We start from the raw sequence: 17153 nt of genomic DNA on the forward strand, positions 1-17153 counted from the left end.
CCTTTTAGGACAGGAACTGCTGGGAAATCTCTTCAACAGGGACACAAAGAAAAAACACATAAGTAGCAGAAAGGGGGAAAAACTAGAACATCTGCAACATTCTTTAATGCTGTTCGTTGCTTCCTGTCCCGGAGACAGCTGTTCTCCCCTAATCTTGCCCTGATGTCACAGGAAAAAGAAGTAAGGAAAGGTCTTCCTAGTGAAGTCACGGGCAGAAATAAAAACCTGAACTTAGAAATGCAATTGTCTTTACTTTCAAAACTTTAAACAAGGGAAACTTTATTTTTATCTCATTTGCAGCCTTTTTGTACAATAATAGGAGAACATCATATCTTCAAGGGAAGAAAACTTGATACTCCCTAGGCTGGGCAGAAATTGTGCGTTAATGTGCCAATGAATGAACCAGAAAACATGGGATTCACAGTTTTGCTCTTGATAATTGAACTGTTTCTTATCTCCAAGGGCACTAACGAAATGCATTCTGTAGCTGAAGGAGTTTGCAATTGAATGGAGAGATTTTTCAGTAGCACAATCTTTCACACTTTTACAGGACTGAGCAAAGTTTTGGAAACTTATGAAAAAATATTGTATAGACTGATGCTTTTAAAAGAATACCATGAATATACTGTATTTGTATTAATAAACTGCTTAAAAGTACTAGAAAGAGGGAAAAAAATTAAATAAATTTTGGTGTGACCAATATTTTTCTTTAACACAACAGCAACTCTACAGGTTCACCTGCATGCAATTTCTAAACATAATAATGGTAGCTTTTCAGGCATGCTTAAAGCGGAGTTTCACAGATTTTTAACTTAGACTTATTGTAATGCCCACCGATAGTGCTGCTAACTTTGGATAGTAATGCTTCGCAATATTGTCAGAAAGTAAATTTTTTTAATATGTTTCCCCTGGACGTCTGGCCTTGGTCGCCTTGCAGACTACATCATCAGCCTGCCTCATTGACTTCTGGGATATTTATTGGGGATGCACCAGTACCGGTATTGGTATGCCAATACTGAGTATTTTTGTGAGTACTCGTGAAAATACTCCCAATACCTTAACCAATACTTGGCGGTGTGATTTGCATTAATGATCACAAACTGCACTGCAAAGATTAGCATGTGACTTGAACAGGAATGTGACTTCTGTCCAAATCTCATGCGGTTTCCCCACTACTCCTGTGTGAACCCAGGCTTTTCAACTCCCCGCTGCTTTCTCTCCTCTCCTCTCCTATCACTTTCACTCAGCATGGGCTACCTGCAGGGAGGTTTCCCGCACCGCCTCTGTGTGAACTTGGGCTATGAGAAGCCTGAGTTAACACAGAAGCGGTGGGGAAACCGCATGAGATTTGGACAGAAATCACATTCCTGTTTAAGTCACATACTATTCTTTGCGGTGCAAATTGCATCCAATAACGCAAATCACACCGCAAAGTATCGGTACTCAGTATTGCAAGTACTTGACCGAAAGTATTGGTACTCTTACTTGCCGATAAAAAAATGGTATCGGTGCATCCCTAATGTACATGTCATCGAGCCCAGGAGTATTAGGGCATCTAACCTAAGGCTTCTCAAAGTGCACCTTGCAGTGTCATTACTGCATAGGTGCAAAATCAGGAGGTGCATGCTGGGTAGCCTGCTGCACAGAAACCCAGAAAAGAATGCAAGCTGGCTTCAGCTGCCCACAGATTCATTGAGCCATGGCCAGAATCCGAGGGGAATAAAACAACAAATGATTTGATAAGTAAATTGAGAATGGAAATGTGCAGCAGTATCCAATGTGGATATTGTCATTTACAGACATGTTAATTATGTTGTTATTATAATATGGCTCATCAGACTGTAGCTCCTTTTTAAGAACTTACCAATGTTCCACTGCTGACATTGGTTGTCATGCTTCCCTTTGTCTCTGCAAGTAAACTTGGATTGGCTTGATGATGTTGAGATCAGTGAAGTGCCCAACATCTGTTGTGAGGCTCCCTGTTTTTTTGTCACTGCAGATATTTATATTTTTGCCATGTGTTTGGGTTAGGGTTGCCACCTCATCGCTTTAACACCGAACGCATATTCATTGCACAGGTTCTGAGGCTAATTTAATGCAGATAAGGCACTAAGTGAATTGAATTACCACTTAATCAGCCACAGAACCTGTGTAATGAATATGTGTTCGCTTTTAAAGGGATGAGGTGAGATCCCTAGTTTGGGTTCATTGTCATTCTACCGAATGAAAATGGGACCAATCTCATATCAAACAGATGGTATTGCATCACAGACAAGAATCTGACAGTACTTTACAGGCTTAAAAGTGCCATCAAGTTTGACCACCAACTTAGTTTGCAGAACTGCAGCCCCCAATCTGCATCCACTGTGCTTGATTTTTGACTGTAGACACTCATCCATGTACAAATCTCTAGGCAAATTCTTTTTTAGTTTTGGATAGAGTAGGGAAGGGTAGACCCTCTGTCAACTTTTTCTTGCTATCTGTGTCCTCATAGGAAGGATTCACCTTCTATTTTGTACTGGTGATCATTGTCATTGAAAAATAATGAGGGGAAATCCAAAATGTTGTCCCCGCGCTTACCTATTCTATCAAAAACTACAAAAAAAAGATGTTTTTGGTATACATATTCTTTATATATTTTGTATTTTGACTTATCAGACCAGAGCACCTGCTGTTGTTTTTCTGCACCTCTGTACTTTTTTTTTTGTATGTAGTTAAAGAAGTAGTAAACCACAGATAAAAAAAAAAAAACTCCTGCAAGGTAATTTCATAATGTGCTACTAGCACGTTATGAAGGGCTTACCTGAAAACGAAGCCCTCCGGTGTAGAGACTTCCATCTTCACCCGGTCTGCACCCGGTTTTGCAAGCTCGGGGCATCTGACTAGTCGAGTTGTGATGATATTACATACAATGCTCATAAATAATGAACAAAAATTCAGCGCTCACACGATATGGCATGGGATGGTGACATGGGGCACAGTGGAAGGAAATTAGGGAAATGACTGAGCAGAGAAATTAATGAAGAGGAGTCACTGGGTAGAATGGTCCATAGGATGGACAATAGGAAGAGGAGGCAGACCATGGAGCTGAAGCACCTGGATGGAAGCCGGCAAGTCTCGTCAGGGATGGTGGAGATCCTATGAGACTTAAGAGGTGGCAGGGTGCTTTGCTTGACAAAGGAGGCCAAGCTTCTGAAACGCGTTGCAGCCCCGTCCACGGACCATTTATGGCACCTGTCATAGTACCTGTCAACCCCTTCACCGCTTGGCAGGAATTTTGAACTGTCACTGCTGAGCCAGCGAGCGGCTCCCTGCTTGGTCCCTCTGCTATCGCTGATCCATCCCCCTGAGTGACCACGATCCTGCTGCTCTGCGTGTTCTTCATTTCCCCATGCCAATTGGAGGTTTTTTATATGTAAGTCTTCTGCATTAAAGCCATCATTGTTTTTATCTTATTCTCACCTGGCTCCTCCTTTCCTCTGCTTCCACATGTCACGGCACCTGTCATCCTCCCTGCCGGGCAGGAACATTATACACACATCATCGAGTTACAGGCGGCTCCCTGCATGGTCCCATGGCCGTCACCGTTCCATCCACATGATTGCACTACCATCCTGCTCCTCTGCTGGTCCTTCCACTCCACATGCCGACTGGAGGAACCCCAGATGTAAGTCTTCTGTTCATTGAATTTACTCCTCATGACCTGGCGCCCTCCTTTTCTTCTGCGAGCTGGGACAATGCATGCACAGGAGTCTCGGGACATGGAATGGTGCTTTGAAGGAATGGCATGGGTATGCCGTTCCTTTAGAGCGCATAAGTAATTTGGCTTAAATGATTCACATTTTGGTTGCAATTCTTTGATGAAGACAAGTTCTGATAAGACTTTTGTGAACTGTTGATCGGTGTACCAACGTCTCTGTGTTTTCCCCATTGGATATCTTCTGATTTTGAAGGGAAGTAGGCTTAAAATATCTCTTATCTGCTGCACTCATGTTTTCATAGCATTTGCTGGTCCTCAACCTTGCCACTTTGTGCTTCTGCAGAGGAACTTAGACACCACACCTGAAAACATTGGTCTGTGTGATACTGCTGCTTAGGAGAGTCCTTGCTGTTGCAGACTACTTTGTGACTTGTAGTTATTCTCACTTTTGCCATCGTATGAGATTTGAAGGTTAAATCATTACTGCAATCTAAATCCTTTCTTTACTTATTTAAGTATGTTTTTCCCTCACCCAATTTTTATTTTCTTTACACAGCTCTTTCTAAACTTTCTGTTTAGGTCATTCAATTTTGTTTAACCTACACTTAAATGTATGTGTAGCTTAAACTTTTTATTTTAGTTTTTAGACCCTCAGTCAGTTTATTTTTTGCTGTGTCCCGTTGGGAAGATTTCTCTTTACTTTCTTCCCAGAGATGCAATAGGAAGCTGCTGGAAATCCCTACAAAGTAAGGGGAATTCCCCACTAAAATTTTACTGAAACAGTTATCCCTATTGGCAGATTGACTCTTACTTGCTGTTCCAGTGACAGCTGTAAACTTTTGGATTTCCCATTGTGACGGAAGCATAGGCAGGACAGAACACACAAAGATGGGGAACACACAAAGCTTTATTGAACTATGAAAGACACTCAATCAGGACAGTTCATGGTACTCCGCGACATGCGGCCTGTAGGGACACCCACAGTAAGCGGGCTCACAGGGACTCAACGGGACCTTGGCGATGGGGTCTGACCTCAGCACAACCCCCACACAGCTTTCTAGGGACAACATCAGGCTCACGGGGACTCAACAGGACCGTGGCTGTGGAGTCTGGTCTCAACACAGCTCCCCACGGCTTACTAGGGATAACATCAAGCTCACGGGGACTCAATGGGACTTTGGCTGTGGAGTCTGGCCTCAGCACAGCTCCCACACAGCTTACTAGGGACAACATCCGGCTCACGGGGACTCAGCGGGATCTTGGCTGTGGAGTCTAGTCTCAACAAAGCTCCCACACAGCTTACTAGGGACAACGTCAGGCTCACAGGGACTCAACGGGACTTTGGCTGTGGAGTCTGGCCTCGGCACAGCTCCCACACAGCTTACTAAGGACAACATCAGGCTCACGGGGACTCAACGGGACTTTGGCTGTGGAGTCTGGTCTCAACACAGCTCCCACACAGCTTACTAGGGACAACATCAGGCTCACGGGGACTCAACGGGACTTTGGCTGTGGGGTCTGGACTCAGCACAGCTCCCACACAGCTTACTAGGGACAACATCAGGCTCATGGGGACTCAGCAGGACCCTGGCTGTGGAGTCTGGTCTCAACCCAGCTCCCACACAGCTTACTAGGGACAACTTCAGGCTCATGTGGACTCAACGGGACTCTGGCTGTGGGGCCTGGCCTCAGCACAGCTCCCACACAGCTTTCTAGGGACAACAGGCTCACGGGGACTCAGCAGGACCTTGACTAGGGGGGCTGACCGCAGCATAGTTCCCACCCAGCTTTCTAGGGACGTCGGGCTCCCGGGGACTCAACGGGACTCTGGCTGTAGAGTCTGATCTCAACACAACTCCCACACAGCTTACTAGGGACAACATCAGGCTCACGGGGACTCAGCGGGACTTTGGCTATGGAGTCTGGCCTCGGCACAGCTCCCACACAGCTTACTAGGGACAACATCAGGTTCACGGGACTCAGCGGGACCTTGGCTGTGGAGTCTGGTCTCAACACAGCTCCCACACAGCTTACTTGGGACAACGTTAGCCTCATAGGGACTCAACGGGTTTCTGGCTCTGGGGTCTGGCCTTAGCGCAGCTCCCACACAGCTTTCTAGGGACATCGAGCTCATGGGGACTCAATGGGACTCTGGCTGTGGGGCCTGGCCTCAGCACAGCTCCCACACAGTTTTATAGGGACAACAGGCTCACAGGGACTCAGAAGATAGCAATGGCTCACGCACCCAAGGGGGCAGTCCAGGTAGCTATACCCCGGGCACGCCATGGGGCGGTTCAAACAAGGGTAGTCTGAGCACACAATAGGGAAGCTCATGACAAGGGGGTCTGAGCGCACACTAGGGACAGTTCATGACAAGGGTGGTCTGTGCGCACAATAGGGACAGTTCATGACAAGGGTGGTCTGTGCGCACACTAGGGACAGTTCACAACAAGGGTGGTCTGTGCACACACTAGGGACAGTTCATGACAAGGGTGGTCTGTGCGCACAATAGGGACTGTGCATGACAAGGGTGGTCTGTGCACACACTAGGGATAGTTCATGACAAGGGTGGTCTGTGCGCACAATAGGGACTGTGCATGACAAGGGTGGTCTGTGCGCACAATAGGGACAGTGCATGACAAGGGTGGTCTGTGCGCACAATAGGGGCAGTTCATGGCTTCTAGGGACACTCACGATAGGCGTCTTGCAAATTCACAGCAGCAGGCGGCTTCCAGGGAGGTAGGTGGCTTGCGGACGCTCGGCAGCAGGCGGCTTCCAGTGAGGTAGGCGACTTGCGGACGCTCAGCAGCAGGCAGCTGCCGGGGATGAAGCAGTCAGCAGACAGGGCAGCTTCCCAGGGACCCAGCAATCAGCAGACAGGGCGACTTCCCAGGGACCCTCAGCAACAGACAGCAGCCCTCACAGCGGCCAGCTTTTCAGGGACAGCAGCGATTAGCAGGCAGGGGCCCTCACAGTGGCCAGCTTTTCCAGGGACAGTAGCGATTAGCAGGCAGGGTCCCTCACAGCGGCCAGCTTTTCCAGGGACAGCAACGAGTAGCAGGCAGAGGCCAGCTTGCCAGGGACAGCAGCGGGAGTCCTGGCTGTGGGACTTGACCTTTGAGGAGGGGGGCTCCTGCAGAGTGTTCAGCGGGGATGGCTGCGGAGGCCCGGTCCCCACCCGGACCTCCCACGACAGCAGTGGTGGAAGACTGAGAGAGAGCGGCCGGACAGCACGGAAGGAAGAGAGAGAGCGGCCTGGTCTCTCGCCAACTTTTTTAAAAGCCATGCTTCTGGGTTGCCCCGGCAATGGCCGGCCCAGCGTTGGGTTGCCGGGGCAGCGAGGCACGCCCCCCCTCACTCAGGCCGCGCTGAGGGAGTGCGGCCTTTGTCTCCGGTGGGCGTAGAATGCGGGAAGGCCTCGTGCCCGCCGGGGGTGCGCGGAGACAGAAAGGTGCTAACCGCCCTGGCCCTTTGCCAGAAAGGTGCTAACCGCACCACAGGGGGAGTTTCCTCCCTTCCTGCACAGCCCTTTGATGTAGGCTGGCAGGATGCGAGGAATCCGCAAGGGGGGAGGGAGGGGTGAAGGGACAGGCAGAGGGACAGGCAAAGGGGTTTGGGGAAGGCACGGACACTCCGTGACACCCATCATTTACTGTCTTAATGACAATTAACAAATATACAGGCTTGGAAAGGTAAGTAGAAAGTAGCGCCCAGTGTCCAAAAGATACATATTGAAAAGTAAATGTAAAGGAGTTTATTAAAAACAGCAACACGTACATCAAGCCAACGTGTTTTGGGGGAACAGGGACTCCCCCTTTTTTAATAAATGCTTTCAACCTCACTTTCAACTTTGTATCTTATTGGAAACTGGGTGCTCCTTTCTACTTACCTTTCATAGTCTACATTCGGAAATGGCCCTCAGGCCGTACTTGAAGGAAGCAGCCAAAGCCCCAAGAGTTCTCACCAATTGCGCACAAACCACTGAAAGGGTTTTCTTCCTGCTTGCCGTCTTTACCACCCACCCACAGCCAGTGACTTATTGAGTCAGTCCAGTGCGGTCCTCAGCCGCAACAAATGTGAAGGTGAAATCAACCGATCAGTCCTACTTTCTCTTCTCAGAAAGTTAGTAAGCATCTTTCAGCTTTCTTTAAGCGGATTTGCACCTGATCTCCCTCACCAGGGTCAAACTGATGCGCCAGAGGCCATCATCATTTGATAAAGCAAGTAAAGTTATATTCAATCTACGCATGGGATGTGCTAAAGTGACTGAAAAATATGTGGCCACCGTGAATTTCGTTGCTTGTAAAAGTTAATATAACCTACAGTGAAGGAAATAAGTATTTGATCCCCTGCTGTTTTTGAATGTTTGCCCACTCACAAAGAAATTATCAGTCTAAAAATCGAATGGTAGCTGTATTGTAACACTGAGAGACAGAATACCAATAAAAAATTCAAAAGAAATGCATGTCTAATAAATTATGCACTGATTTGCATGTTCATGAGGGAAATATGTATTTGATCCCCTATCATTCAGCAGAATTTCTGGCTACCAGGTGTCTTTCATACAGGTAACAAGCTGAGATTAGAAGCAGTCTCTTAAAGGGAGTGCTGCTAATCTCATTTTGTTACCTGTATAAAAGACACCTGTCCACAGGAGCACTCAAACAATCAGATTCCAAACTCTCCACCATGGCAAAGACCAAAGAGCTGTCCAAGAATGTCAGGGACAAGATTGTAGACCTACACAAGGCTGGACTGGGCTACCAAACTATTGCCAAGCAGCTTGGTGAGAAGGTGACAACAGTTGGTGCAATCATTCGCAAATGGAAGAAACACAAAACTACTGTCAGTCTCCCTAGGTCCGGTGCACCATGCAAGATCTCACCTCGTGGAGTGTCAATGATCATGAACAGTGAGGAATCATCCCAGAACTACACGTGAGGATCTTATCAATGATCTCCACACAGCTGGGACCACAGTCACCAAGAAAACAATTGGTAACACACTACGCCGACAAGGATTGAAATCCTGCAGTGCCCGCAAGGTCCCTCTACTCAAGAAAGCACATGTCCAGGCCTGTCTGAAGTTTGCCCCTGAACATCTGAATGATGCAGAAGAGGACTGGTTGGGGCTGTTTTTCTGCTAAGGCAGTGGTTCTCAACCTTCCTAATGCCACGACCCTTTAATACAGTTCCTCATGTTGTGGTGACCCCCAACCATAAAATTATTTTCGTTGCTACTTCATAACTGTAATTTTGCAGTGGGAGGAGTAGTGCCACATCATTGGTGTCAGTGGGAGGAGTAGTGCCACATCACTGATGTCAGTGGGAGGAATAGTGTCCCATCATTGGTATCAGTGGGAGGAATAGTGTCCCATCATTGGTATCAGTGGGAGGAATAGTGCCACATCGTTGGTGTCAGTGGGAGGAATAGTGCCCCATCATTGGTATCAGTGGGAGGAATAGTGCCCAATCACTGGTATCAGTGTGGGAGGAATAGTGCCCCATCATTGATGTCAATGTGGGGGGGGAATAGTGTTCCATCATTGGTGTCAGTGAGGGGGGAATAGTGCCCCATCATTGGTGCCAGTGGGGGGGGAATAGTGCCCCATCATTGGTGCCAGTGGGGGGGGGAATAGTGCCCCATCATTGGTGTCAGTGGGTGGGGAAATAGTGCCCCATCATTGGTGTCAGTGGGTGGGGAAATAGTGCCCCATCATTGGTGTCAGTGGGGGGAGGAATAGTGCCCCATCGTTGGTGTCAGTGGGGGGAGGAATAGTGCCCCATCGTTGGTGTCAGTGGGGCGAGGAATAGTGCCCCATCGTTGGTGTCAGTGGGGGGAGGAATAGTGTCCCATCGTTGGTGTCAGTGGGGGGAGGAATAGTGCCCCATCATTGGTGTCAGTGGGGGGGAAATAGTGCCCCATCATTGTGTCAGAGGGAGGAATAGTGCCCCATCATTGGTATTAGTGACACCAATGATGGGGCACTTTTCCTCCCACTGACACCAATGATACTTACCTTGCTGACCCCTGTTTCAGTCAGGGCTTGCTCCCTTCCTCCCTCTCCCATCTACAGCCAGCATACCTGGCTGCAGCAGCACCATCTGCATGGTACAGACTTTTACCAGTTAGCTGTCTTCTTTCTCCGGCCGCTCTCCTTTTCACTCGCTCCGGCAGCTCCCTCACTCGATCTTCTTTGATTTTAGAGTTGCCGCTCAGCTCCTCCTCTCCAAGCTCCACATCCTCGCCGGTGTGCCTCTCCTGAGCTACAGTTCCGGCGGCCAATCACCGACGAGGAGGCGGAGCTGTTGAGTGATCCTGGGGGTGTGGCCAGATGACAGGGGCAGCATGTCATCCCGCACACATCGACTGGAGACGGATAAAGGAGCCGTGTCTCGGTTCCTAAGACCATAGGAAATATGTGTTTTCCGTTGTTCTTAGGCGACCCCTGTAAAATGGTCGTTCGACCCCCAAAGGGGTCACGACCCACAGGTTGAGAACCGCTGTGCTAAGGGGACAGGACAACTGCACCGCATCAAAGGGACAATAGAAGGGGCAATGTACCATCAAATCTTGGGTGAGAACCTTCTTCGGTCAGCCAGGGCATTGAAAATGGGTCGTGGATGTATATTCCAGCATGACAATGACCCAAAACACACGGCCAAGGCAATAAAGGAGTGGCTCAAGAAGAAGCACATTAAGGTCCTGGAGTGGCCTAGCCACAAACAGTGTATTAAAACATGTACTAAACATACACTATATTGCCAAAAGTATTAGGATACCTGCCTTTACACGCACATGAACTTTAATGGCATCCCAGTCTTAGTCCGTAGGGTTCAACATTGAGTTGGCCCACCCTTTGCAGCTATAACAGCTTAAACTCTTCTGGGAAGGCTGTCCACAAGGTTTAGGAGTGTGTCTATGGGAATGTTTGACCATTCTTCCAGAAGCGCATTTGTGAGATCAGGCACTGATGTTGGTCGAGAAGGCCTGGCTCACTGTCTCCGCTCTAATACATCCCAAACGTGTTCTATCGGGTTAAGGTCAGGATTCTGTGCAGGCCAGTCAAGTTCCTCACCCCAAACTTGCTCATCCATGTTCTTATGGACTTTGTTTTGTGCACTGATGTGCAGTCATGTTGGAACAGGAAGGGGCCATCACCTGTGGCCATGAAGGTGATTGGAACACCTGAATCCAATGATTAGGAAGGGTGTCCCAATACTTTTGGCAATATAGTGTATGTTTTCATATGCCTCATTTTGGTCTTCTGACCTATTTGTTGTACTTATGCATCTACATTATCAATAAAAACTTTAAACAAGAAGAAACGTAAACATGAGCATGACTTATTGGCCCTCCTACACCAGGTTTCTATGTCTTAACGAAGAAAACTTAATAATTGTAAGTTTTCATCAACTACTGTACACCACATAATGAAAATCTGAGGAACATGTAAAAATATTGTACTACAAAAAGTCTCAAGAGTGTGCAGTGGTACTGTATCATCTTCCTTTCAATGTATATTTTAAAGAGAACAACTTCACAGAACCATATACAGCGGGTAAACTAAGTATTGAACACGTCACCATTTTTCTCAGTAAATATATTTCTAAAGGTGCTTTTGACATGAAATTTTCACCACATGTTGGTAAAAACCCATGCAATCCATACAAACAAAGAAACCAAAACAGTAAGTTCAGAAATTAACTTATATGTAATAAAATGCAATGACACTAGGAAAAAGTATTGAACACATGAAGAAAGGGAGGTGCAAAAAGACATGGACAGCCAAGACACCAGCTGAAATCTATCAGTAATGAGAAAGCAATCCTGCCCCTTGTCAGAGCAAATTAACATCAGCTGGTTCAGTGACAAGTGATGCCTTATAAAAAGGAATCTCATTACCAAGGTGTTACCTCATTACCAAAGAGCTCTCTCAAGCCCTTTGCAACCTTATTTTTGCAAAACATACTGATGGCATTGGTTACAGGAGGATTTCTAAATGTCTGAATGTTCCAGTAAGCACTGTTGGGGCCATAATCCGAAAGTGGATCATAATACCATAAGCCGGCCATGACCATGTGCTCTTCACAAGTTTTCTGACAGAGGAGTGAAAAGAAATATCAGAAGAGTTGTCCAAGAGCCAAGGACCACTTGTGGAGAGCTTCAGAAAAACCTGGAATTAGCAGGAACAATTTTTTCAAAAAGACCAATAAGTAATGCACTCAACCGCCATGACCTGTATGTATGCTCACCATGCAAGACTCCATTATTGAAGAAAAAACATGTTGAAGTTTGTTTAAAGTTTTCTGAACAACATTTAGACAATCCTGTGAAATACTGGGAGAATATAGTCTGGTAAGAGGAGACCAAAATTAAACTGTTTGGATGTCATAATACACGCCATGTTTGGAGGTCAAATAGCACAGCGCATCACCCCTAAAACACCATACCAACAGTGAGGTTTTGAGATGGAAACATCATGGTTTGGGGCTGTTGTTCAGTTTACAGTACTGGCACATTTCATTTCATTGAAGAAAGGATGAATGGAAAAATGGACTAAGACATTCTTGATAAAAAATCTGCTGCCATCTACCAGGATGATGAAGATGAAACAAGGGTGGACATTTTAGCAAGACAATGATCAGAAACACAAAGCCAAGGAAACACTCAATTGGTTTCAAAGAACGACTATAAAGCTGCAAGAATGGCCCACCCAATCCCCTGACTTGAATCCAATAGAAAATCTATGGAAAGAACTAAAGATCAGAGTTCATAGAAGAGGCCCACAAAACCTTCAAGATTTGAAGACTGTGTGGAAGAATGGGCCAAAATCACACCTGAGCAATGCATGTGACTAGTTTCTCCATACAGACATCTCAAAGCTGTCATTACAACAAAGAATTTTGTATGAAGTATTAAATACATTTAAGTTAGTGTTTGTGTTTTTTTCCCTATCTCATTCCATTTTATTACACATAAAACTTAATTTCTGAACTTCTTTTGGTTTCTTTGTATGTATGGATTGCATGGGTTGTTCAACATGTGGTGAAAACTTCATGTCAATAGCACCTTTAGAAATATATTTACTGAGATAAATGGTGACATGTTCAATACTTATTTTTCCCGCTGTAGCACTTTTACTTGGTCTTAGAAAGTACAATTTCTAAAACTTGTGGAAAATTAAGCAAATCACAAATTATCAGCAAAATGTGCATTGAAAGCTACATTGGGCCATGCATTAGGTAAGGACAAAGGCATTATGTGAGGAGAAAAGCAATACATAGGTCAGCAAAAACATGCATCCTTACAAATCCCAGAGCCTAGGGAGTCAGTGAGACCAAGGTAAGCTGTTTGGCAAAGTCTACAACCTATTGAGATGAAAAACCATTATCTTACAGCTGTAAGAACTACAGGAACCTTTTATCAGTTGTCACAACCACCAGTCAGTTTCATACATTTCAAAATGTTTTGTTAGAGCTATGATTCGTGTGGTAAGCCCAGCTGAAATAGGGACATTTCAGCACCCTGTATAGATGAGCACCCTCAATATAAGTCTCCAAAAACTAAAGCATTAGCTTTTTTGTTTCTTCAAAAAAAAAAAGCTCAGAGCTGCCATACATTTAGTTCTCTTGTAAAGGCCTCCAACATTCCATGAACTAAATTCCAAGAAGCTGTGTTTGCTAATGGAAATTAAAGAAAAAGAGGAATACCAACTGGACAAATAGGGTATAGGCACATTGTACCTGACCACATCTTATTTTCTCAGATTTACATGTGCTGGCATCTGTGCAAAACAATGAATAAAGTTTTTTTTAAAAGAAGAAGATCTAGAACACTAACAAGGCAATTACAGCAAAACAACAGGAATCCATTTTTAAGTAAAGCAAACATTTGCATGACACAGCAGAGCTGTAAAAAAAGATCTAGGGTCCTGATGGTATATTCCTTTCATCTCTCATCTATCTGCTCAGGTGGTACATGTAAGTTGTGGTCCTCTCTTTGTGCAAAAGGAGGTCATTCTCTAGGGGAAAGAGTTCTAGCTCACTCACTTCACAGCAGGAGATGTGTGTATTTTCATTGTACTTTCAGGCTTTAGTGATGCAAAGTGATTAGGAAGTATATTCCCAAGATAAGTGGATGTAGAGAATATGAGCTATTGGCAGGGGACAGACAAATTTAGAATCAAAGTATTTGATGCAATGAGGATAGAAGTATCAAACACAAAAAATACAACAAGAGACATGAGAACCAACCCCGCTGAGGTTGAGGGCACAGGTCATATCAGTTAGGGTGATTGGGTTTCAGAAGTAGAACATTATAGCTTAGGAGGGGACATTATATATAGTGTCTGGTAGTCTTTGTCATATGTTTATTTGCTTGATCTATTGGATTGGCTCCACTGGTGTGGTGAAGAAGTGCATTTGACTCCATGGAGCTTGGCCAGGTACATCATAGTATATTTAATGCACATTTTGCATTTCTCACCTTAGGAATCTGGTCTACTGGCACTGGGTTTCAAGAGAAAAAAGCTAGTGAGGTATTTTAAAAAAGGAATATAACTGAGGATCTGCAATATGAGGGTATGTGGTGCAACTCTAGGAGATGGTGGTTAGAGGCATGTGGCATGCACAATCCACTGCAAAAGCAGAGGAAAAGTGACCTCAGGAGTAGGTATCAATCAATAGGTGTTCAAGGAAGCTCACTGAGTCTGCCCCTTCAGGTAAATCAATAAAAGCAGTCCCCGGGTTACCAACAAGATAGGTTCTGTAGGTGTGTTCTTAAGCTGAACTTGAATGTAAGTTGGAACAGGTACATTTGTAAGTGTAACTCCAGCCAAAGAATATTTTTTATGTTTTGGATAGCATAGGGAAGGGTTAACTAGCTATACAGTTATGTGGGATTGCTGACAGTTCCACTGTGGACAGTGGGTGGAAGCATGCGTTGAGCAGCAAGATGACCGCCGGTGGGAGTTGATATTCTGCGTGGCTCATGCAAACCTCTGACTTCAATACTCTTTCCCAGAGCCTGTAAAGATGTTAGCAGATGAGGGAGACATCCACCTTAATATCCTTTGTTATAGAGATTAAGGTTGTCTTGCAAATGGAATTGCCTCAAGTACTCAACCATATAGGCAGTACTGGGTGTGGCCTGGTCAGGCACAGGAGCAGGTGCTCACTTTCCGCTGTTGTTGACCCAGTAGCATCTTGGGTCTTGTTGATGATATTTTGATCCATGATTTGATCCAGTTTGGTGGGACTCCATGGGAGAAATCTTGGTTATGACATGGCCATGACAGAGGTTAGAAGCAGGACAGATCACAGAAAAAAAGCACAGGATGTACAGAAGATGTGTGCTAATCAGAGCACTCATTACAAGCTTCCTACTCCTTGCAGATTCAAGCCACATTTCCTCACAAACATAGGAGAAATGCAAATTTGGTTCCTTTTACATTACAGTTTTTCATCAAAAGTAAAAAAAATTCACAAACTGTAATTATTTTTAACTAAACACTCTTTGTTCTGGTCACAATAGGTGCATAAAGAGAGAGAGAGGCACAGTGTGATCATACAATCTGGAATCACACTGATTAGTTCCCTGATTGTTAGTCTGTGGTGGTTAGTTCAAATGTGGAATGTTAATTAACATTTTACCAGCAAGGGAAACTGTGCCTGGAAAAATTAATCTATTAATTCTAGTCATCAAGGGGTTAACTTTCTAATTGTAGCATATTTCATGTTATTACTGGATGCAGTCAATAGCTCACTGAATGCTTTTCATTCTTGCCTAGAATAAATCTTTAAAGCGGACCTTGTATTCCAAGGAAGATCTGCATTTTAAGTGTGGTTCCCTTTGCATTTTTTATGGTACAATGAAAAATAAAAAAAAAACACATCTGTGGGGGGAAGAGGAGGAGGAAAGATTGAATAATTTCACCTTTCTCCTGTTTCTGTAGTGGAAGAGGTGACATTATCACCCTGTAGACAAGATTTCAGGGAACGCTCAAGTACTCCAAATCTCGCGAGAAGATGCTGCAGGATTTTCAACTCGTGATTTTGGCTACTCGGTGCTCCTCAGAATCTTGTCGGAAGAATGGCGACATCACCCTTGCCTAGGCCCAGCAGGCAGAAGCCAGGTGGAAGGTAAGAATATTATCTAACTTTTCTCCCCACAGGTATTTTTAAGTGGTGTTTTAAGGATGGGGAGGGGGACCACACTGAATAATTGGACATTGTAGTTCAGACCATGTGAACACATATCAAGCTGTGTTATGCGGGTGACAGCAGCAACCTAAAAGGATTTGTTTTATACTTTGCTTCACATCTGAAAGAAAAATGAGATAATAAAATACCCAAAAGTTTAGCAAAAAGCTTCTGCCACAGAAGAGCTTTAGGGCTGAACCATGTACATGGTTTACCTCTGTATTAAAAAGACTACACAAAATGAATAGAATGTCGTAGAAATAGTGGAAGAACACAGACCTAACACAAACAAATCATATCACGCTGAATACTTACTGTTCTGCCTGTACGTTGGGGACGCTGCTTTCAGCTGCTTCTTCTGAGAAATGTTTTAGCTTCCAGTTACCATCCCTTATGTAATGTGAACAGGTCATAGTACAATTTACATTGTATAAGCCTTAGCTTTACAGCTACATGAACTTTGGTTCAATAACTGCAGTTTTGCAGTGTGATATCCATTTCTTTTTACATTCTTTCACCATACTTTTCTTCTCTGTGACACCATAAAATAGGGTGAACATAGTTCACAGGGAAAGAAAGGCACAGGCAAGTCCTATTCTCTTGCAGTTAATATATATATTATTATTATTATACAGAATTTATATAGCACCAACAGTTTGCGCAGCGCTTTCCAAAATGAAAGTAGACATTACAGTTACAATTCAGTTTGGTACAAGAGGAAACAGGTCCCTGCTCGTTATGTACAGTATTACCAAGGGTTATTTATGTGTTGATTGTTTTGTCAAAATAAAAACATAAACCTGATTAGGCTTCACATGCTGATTGTTAAGATTACTGCAATACAGACCTTTAAAACAACTCTGGGCTTGTGGCCATTTCCCAGGCCCCACCCCTTTTGGAACACACCTGGAACTGTAAAGAAAAACAAACTCACTATACTTACCTTTGTTCAGCAATCTTTGGTCTGATCTGCTAATGTCACAGGTCCTCTTTGCCTTCTTCTTACTGTGGCAGTGGGCACATCCTAACTGCTGCAGGAAGTGGCGCCATATAATGAATCATCATATGTTGCTGCTCTTTGCAGCATTCTTCTTGTGAGCACCCAGTGGGTGATGGAGCTTTGACAACCTGGATTCACAGAAAGTGGGATAAATATTTTCTGGAATCATTAGCCCAAAAGAGAAGCTGCCCCCTACTGATAGATGGACGAGGCTGTAGGGGACAGTGCTAAAGTTCAGGTGAATATAGCA

General features: G+C 44.8%; 1 protein-coding gene across 1 annotated transcript in view; it reads right to left on the reverse strand.

Moving 5' to 3' along the window:
* LOC149472136 (acyl-coenzyme A amino acid N-acyltransferase 2-like) overlaps positions 1-16290 on the reverse strand; it is a 35332-nt gene extending 19042 nt beyond the window's left edge. The window contains exon 1 of the mRNA XM_089691506.1: positions 16219-16290. The gene's annotated coding sequence lies outside the window, so the exon portion shown is untranslated. The remainder of the gene's footprint in view (positions 1-16218) is intronic.
* Between the last annotated feature and the right edge of the window lie 863 nt (positions 16291-17153).

The sequence above is a fragment of the Staurois parvus genome, unplaced genomic scaffold, assembly GCF_062004578.1.
Source record: "Staurois parvus isolate SC_StPar_1 unplaced genomic scaffold, SC_StPar_1.0 ptg000022l, whole genome shotgun sequence".
Lineage (NCBI taxonomy): Eukaryota > Metazoa > Chordata > Amphibia > Anura > Ranidae > Staurois > Staurois parvus.